Source organism: Puma concolor, chromosome C2, assembly GCF_028749965.1.
Source record: "Puma concolor isolate L17-30 chromosome C2, mPumCon1.1.hap2, whole genome shotgun sequence".
Classification (NCBI taxonomy): domain Eukaryota; kingdom Metazoa; phylum Chordata; class Mammalia; order Carnivora; family Felidae; genus Puma; species Puma concolor.
Window position 1 is genome coordinate 56,395,473 of NC_141675.1, and position 7,074 is coordinate 56,402,546.

Sequence of the window (7,074 nt, forward strand, 5' to 3'; positions counted from 1 at the left end):
TCAAAGTGCTTTAAAATCAGGGGCATCTGGGTGGCTCAGCTGGTTGAGCATCTATCTGGCTCTCGATTTCAGTTCAGTTTATGATCCCAGGGTTGTGGGATCCGGCATCACTGTGTGGAGCCTACTTGAGATTCTCTCTCCCTCTGCCCCTCTACCCGCCTCTAAAAAATAAATATAAATATAAATATGTATATATATATATACATGTATGTATATATATGTATATATATGTATATAAGTATATATATATGTATATAATATGTATATATATATATATACACACACACACACACACACACACAAAATGCTTTAAAATCAGACACACTACATATATATTACCCATATGCATATGTACACATATACACTTATACACTTCACAGATACAAGTACACACACATATATGCATATTCCCATGAGTTTGACATATGATGTGTTAACAAACATAGCAAATGAGTTTACATGGCTAGTATGACATATTGAAAGAATTGAGCACAACTTTGTCAGCATTGAAAGACCTGTTATTTAAATACATTTTATAAAGTATATATTGCTAACCAACGAAAGTTGTAGATTTTTGTTTGGGACATGTGGTGAACACAAGAGCTTTAAAAATCAAAGGATAACAGAGAGGATGTTCATCTTACAGCTTACAAATAAAAATGGTTCAGGGAAGCCAAGATGGTTATCCAAGTTAAAAAAGAACTATTGTGAACCCCTACAGGCTGTCAGAATTATGGCGGTGGAAGACTTTAGGAAGTTAATGAATGGGGAAAGAAAGGAAGAAGACGTGCTCATTTTAGTGCTAAGGTCACAGTGGGTCTATCAGAGTCTGAAGAAATACGATTAAAAAGAACAAAAAAGCAACTGTGGGAGGTTGGATTGTGAATTTCTGCTATCCTTTCAATTTTTGAGTTCTGAAGCAACCTAGAAAAGAGCTTTAGGAGGTGGGTGGGTAAGGCAGACATTACTGGGCATGTCCATTGCTGTGTTTATAATTCTTTAGAGAAATAGGCATTCTTACAGCGATTTTATAATTGTCCAATCTTTAGGGGATTTGTAAAAACATGCCAATGAGCATTTTTAGTGGCATAGATTGGCTGTGTAAATACATGACTAGGATAAATCAGTGTTTTCATCTGACTTACAGTTTTATTCCCTCCAACGTAAACATAATTTTAATGAGCTACTTGAAACAAAGATTAGCTAAGAGGCATAGTAAATGTGGTAGATATCTCAAAATGAATGTAAATTTTTATGCTACACACAGATGTGATTAAATAATAAAATTCAAAGGTAAGCCAAGTATCTTAAAATCACAAACACAAAAAATTATACCTGATGCTACACTTGATAGAGTACTGGCCACTTTTAAGAACATTCTTTATTTGGGGTGCCTGGGTCGCTCAGTCAGTTAAACATCTGCCTTCGGCTCAGGTCATGATCTCGCAGTTGGTGAGTTCGAGCCCTGTGAAGGACTCTATGCTGACAGCTCAGAGCCTAGAACCTGCCTCAGATTCTATGTCTCCCTCTCTCTGCCCCTCCCTGCACATGCTCTGTCTCTCAAAAATGAATAAACATTATTTTTTTAAAAAAAGAACATTTTTATAATTGATACAGCACCCCCTTTCTCTCTCTCTCTCTCTCTCTCTCTCTCTCTCTGTGTGTGTGTGTGTGTGTGTGTGTGTGAATAAAAGAAAATAATTTCAGTAAGAATACTATAATTAGGTGCAAGTGTCATTGCCATATTTTGGATCTTGTTATTATTGATAATATTACTAGGGAAGGGGGGCTCTGGATTCTGTAGCTTGGTTTTAATGCCAGTTCTGACTTACTAAATTTAAGTAAAAGTATGGACTGATCTGAGGCAAGAAAACGAAAGCTTAGCTGGGTCTTATAATTGTTCTTCATCTATGGATCTTTTTTCTGACGTGCCTCAGAATTTTCCATTAAGTATTTACTTATTTATTTTTGTTTTTTACTTTTGCAATAAGTAGAAGAATATTGTAAGCATTCTGAATCCCTTGATGAACACTTTGAAACTGAGTACTGCCACGTGATTCTAGAACTATATTTGGGATTGTCTTTCCTGTTGCACACTGGGGACAAGGAACTACTAACATGGCAGTATGTATGATTTAATGTGTTGCTTCTTAGAATGAAATGTTCACATACACCAGGGTCTACTAAGGTATTGTGACAATCAGTAAGTTCTGTTTCTTTACTATACAACACACACACACACACACACACACACACACACACACACACACATTCTTGGGTCAGGGGCTTTATTTAGCTCCTTTATAAAAATGGATGTCAAAACACTGTTGACTCTGGAACCCAATTAAACATGTCTCCTATTCCTCCTCTCCTAACTTCTACACATCCACTCAGAAGAGAAAAGAAAAATGTACCACATGCTGGTTAGGAATGTTGGCAAGAATCCCATACTCACAAAACAATGCTTTTAATGGTAAAGCATGATACTATCCATATTTTTTAATTAAAATTGGCAGTGAATAAGACAATGATGGCACTTTGTGTGAATAAAAAAGTGTAAGTCATTCCACCAAATAAAGAGTAAGGCAAAGACTCCAGGGATATTTATCTGAGTTCCAAACCCATGCTTATTCACTTGGTGTGTGACAGATACATAGCACTTCTCTACTGAAGTTGATGATCGTCTTGAAATATCTGACTTCTAGTGCTTTTTATCTATTGTGTTACACTCAATAAATATGAATGAGTTGGACATCTGAATTCAGAAGAGTATGTTATACCTTGAAATGTATAATCCAACACCTAAAACAGAAAAAATACCATGACTTCAGAGTATTTCCGAATATATTTAAGCATTAAATAAGGGTAGCGTATAAAAGGTAGTTTTGGTCAAAATGCCCTATTTTTGTGCAAATCCTCAAAACCCATTGCTTCCCGCTCCCCCCACCCACCATTCCTTCTGCTGTACACAATTCTCCTGGGTGATAATTAGGAGCCGGACAGCAATTTTAGTAAACATCTGATACTTTTTCTCTGATTACACACCCATTGGCACAGATCATAAGGACATTGTATTTCTGTGATTACTAGTCTGTGTTCCCTTCTAAGCGTTGGTGACAGTGGATAGAATTGTCTACACACGATGGATCTGCAGCTACATAATTATCTATAGTGACCTTGACTACTGTGAGTAGTAGAGAAAGAAATCGTGCCATATCAAGAGACTCTAGCATATAAACTGAACCTAGCTTCCTAATCTTTTATAAATATTTCAGATTAATGCCCTCATATCCTTTCTCTTTTCCTGGCACAATCCATGTCAGATTTCTCTCCAGATTTTCCCCATGAGAGTGCTAGACAGCACATAGTTCTATCCATAAATAGTATTTATTAAATTTGCATGTGGTTTTCCTTATAATTATATTACTGTATACTAGGAACCCCATTGCCATGGCAACCAGGAGTGGCAACATCACATTATCTAGAATATAAATAATGCTTACAAAACCCCCTCTTGCATTCTGATCCCACATTGTTATAATAATGTATAATCGCTGCAGTTCTTGCATCGTTATTTTGTTTGTTTATTTACAAAAACTTAGTAACCTTTACACACTCTCTTGATTTCACATATTATTTCATATTTGATTTTCTACTAACATTTCTTTTTCCCCACAGTGATAAGTTCTCCTTCTGGTCAATATCGTACATACGCTGCATCTTTAGTGGTACAAACTATATTAATTTCAAGTCAACAAGTTATAGTGAAAAATTCAAAATAACTTTGATCCAATTCAGATTATATACGTATCTATAGAAACAGCTGATGCCACCCAAATATCAGAAGTAAAGTAATTTAGGTAACACATTGGAGTTCAGGCTGGCTAATCTGCATTTATAGTATGTGTTATGTAAATAGTATATGGTGATAAGTTGGGGCACCAGAGGGATTTAGCACAGTTCACCATGGATACGAGGACTGCAGACACATCAGGATATAGATCATGTTATGTGTTTATCGGAGCGATAAGCATAGTATTGTTTCAGTGTCAGTGCTAGAAAGTGTAGACCTATTTCGATTCATGTATTTTTTCACTCTTAAGTCTCTGCTGTATGAGGGCCAAAGAAAAATGACAAGAATTCAAAGGTGAATATAACAAAGTCCTATTTCTCAAGATCATTTCATCGACAATTCTAACTACTTATTTTGTCAATTATTAAAAAAATCATTTGTTTTTATTCTGACAATTTAAAAATCAATGCTTATCTTAAAAAAATCAGGTATACATGTACAGTTTATCTTTTTCCCCCTGAAGAAAAGTATTAATCTTATTTTCTCAAATTGATCATGCATCAGAATCAAGGAATACTTCATTACTGTTTGAAAGAAACAAAGCAATTTAACATATGCTATCTCTTTAATTGTTATAGAAGAAAGAGTCTAGGCTTTACAGCTAAGTAAAGTTTGAATCCTTGCGCTCTCACTTACTTCCAAAGTCTGAAGTGTCTCGCCTATGCTTTCTGATCTCTGATTTCCCTTTGTTACAAAATGAGCATAACTGATTATAAGTGGTTATAAGAATCTAATCTCATGAGTGTTTGTCACATAGTGTTTACTTAGTAATAGCTAGCCTCATAATTAGTATTTCATCCTAACAAAATATATTTTATTATGAATATGGAGAACAAACAGAGGTCCAAAGAGGTTATGACTCTTAATTATGTATTTTAAAATCACAGTGATTTATACTTTTAACTTGTTGTTTATTTAATTTTAATTTTTAATGTTTATTTTTGAGACAGAGAGAGCAGCGGAGGGGTAGAGAGAGAGGGAGACACAGAATCTGAGGTAGGCTCCAGGCTCTGAGCTGTCAGCATAGAGCCCGACGTGGGGCTCAAACTCACGAACCACGAGATCATGACCTGAGCCAAAGTCAGACGCTTAACTGACTGAGCCACCCAGGTGCCCCTGATTTATACTTTTTAATTAATTTGCCTCAGGCTATATTTGCCAGGAACTTGTGTTATATATAGAGTTATTATGTTGAGGAAAAATAAGATGCCAGATACCATTTAAAAAGAAAATAGACATTCTTCAGCAAGATTATAATCTAAGTAGGAGAATAAACTTTATAAAACAAAGAGTTGGTGAGGGGGCACCTGGGTAGATCAGTCAGTTGAGCGGCCGATTCTTGATTTCTTTTGGCTCAGGTCATGATCCTAGGGTCATGGGATTGAGCCCTTAAATTCTCTTTCTCTCCCTCTGCCCCTTTCCCGGTTCATGCTTTTGCTCTCTCTCTCTCTGTCTCTAAAATGAAAAAAAAAAAAAAAAAAGTGAAGAATAAAAATTTTAAAAAAGTTTTTTAAGTTGGTGAGAATGTGAAATGATGCTGTCATATGATGAAATGAAATAGTTGACATATACAAAATTAACAGGATGGTCAATAAACGTTTGACAAAATCAGAAGTTAAAGAGTTAAGGAAGGGGCCCCTGGGTGGCTCAGTCAGTTAAGCATCCCACTTGGGTTCAGGTCATGATCTCATGGTTTGTGAGTTGGAGCCCCGCGTGGGGCTCTGTGCTGACAGCTCAGAACCTGGAGCCTGGTTCAGATTCTGCGCCTCCCTCTCTCTCTGCGCTGCCCCCCCCCCCCCGCCCCACACTCTGTCTCTTTCTCCAAAAAATAAATAAGCATTAAAAACAATTAAAAATAAAAGAGTTAAGGGAGATCAGGTCTCTATCACCTCACATGTGTGTACAGGGCTTCAGTGTGTATGGATCATGAGGCAGGACTGCAGAGAAGCACGTGGGCTGAGGAGACAGACAGCCCTGTGTTGAGCCTGGTTTAACCAATTATTAGCTGTGTAACCATAAGCAGATTACTAAACTCTGAGCCTCAGTCTCCTCATTTATACAGTAGGTTCAATAATATAATAATAGTTCAACATGATCTATTGAAGCTATTGTGAAAATTAAATGAGTTAATGCATGTAAAGTTCGTAATACTGTGGAACGCAGTAAGCATTCAAAAAATTGTGATTACAACTCCAGTCAGAGGAAGCAGTTCAGTTCAAAGGCATGGGTAAGAAAGTATACACTGCGTACAAAAAGGAAAGCAAAAAATAGATAATTTTGGCGAAGCTCCGTGCATAAAAATTAAGTAGTATATTAGTTTGAGGTCAGATTGTAGTAAGCTTTGAGTAATGGAGATTTTAGACTTTATACAGTAGCCATTAATGAATTTTTTTTTAATTGAAGTCTACCTGACTTACAAAGTTATATTAGTTTTAGGTATATAACACAATGATTCTACAATTCTATACATTACCCAGTGCTCACCAAGATAATTGTAGTCACCATCTGTCAGCATGAATTATTACAATATCATCGAGTATATTCCCTATGCTGTATTTTCATCCAATGAGTTATTTTATAAGTAGAACTTTTTACCTCTTGATCCCCTTCACCTACTCTACCATCCCCAACCCCCTTTTGTACAGTAGCCAGTGATCTTTACAAAGTTTCATGTCGTAGATCAACCAAGTATCTGTGTAATCACTAAAAAACAAATTTAAGGAGCATAATTATAAACAGAGTAGGAGTAAGGCTACAAAAGATCTCCTGCTGTGTCTTAAGTTCCAAGTAAATTGAAGCTCACGTATTAAAGAAAATGATCAACTGATAAAATGGAGCTGGAGGAGGGGTGCCTGGGTGGCACAGTCGGTTAAGCATCTGGCTCTTGACTTCATTTCAGGTCATGATCTCACAGTTTGTGGGTTTGAGCCCTGTGTTGGGCTCTGCGCTGGCATTGTGGAGCTTGCTTGGGATTCTGTGTGTCCCTCTCTCTCTGCCCCTACCTTGCTCGTGCTCTCGCTCTCTCAAAATGAATAAAAAAATGGAGTTAGAGGAGGGACTTGATATACCTACTGTCCTCTGCACAAACTACACTAGCTAATTAATTAAGCTCTAAATTCCTAAAGAAGGAGAGATCATATTTTTATTGAAATATGTGAAAACTAGAGGAAGGGACTGAAGTAGCAATATTTAGAAGCATAAGACAAAAGATAATTGGTCCA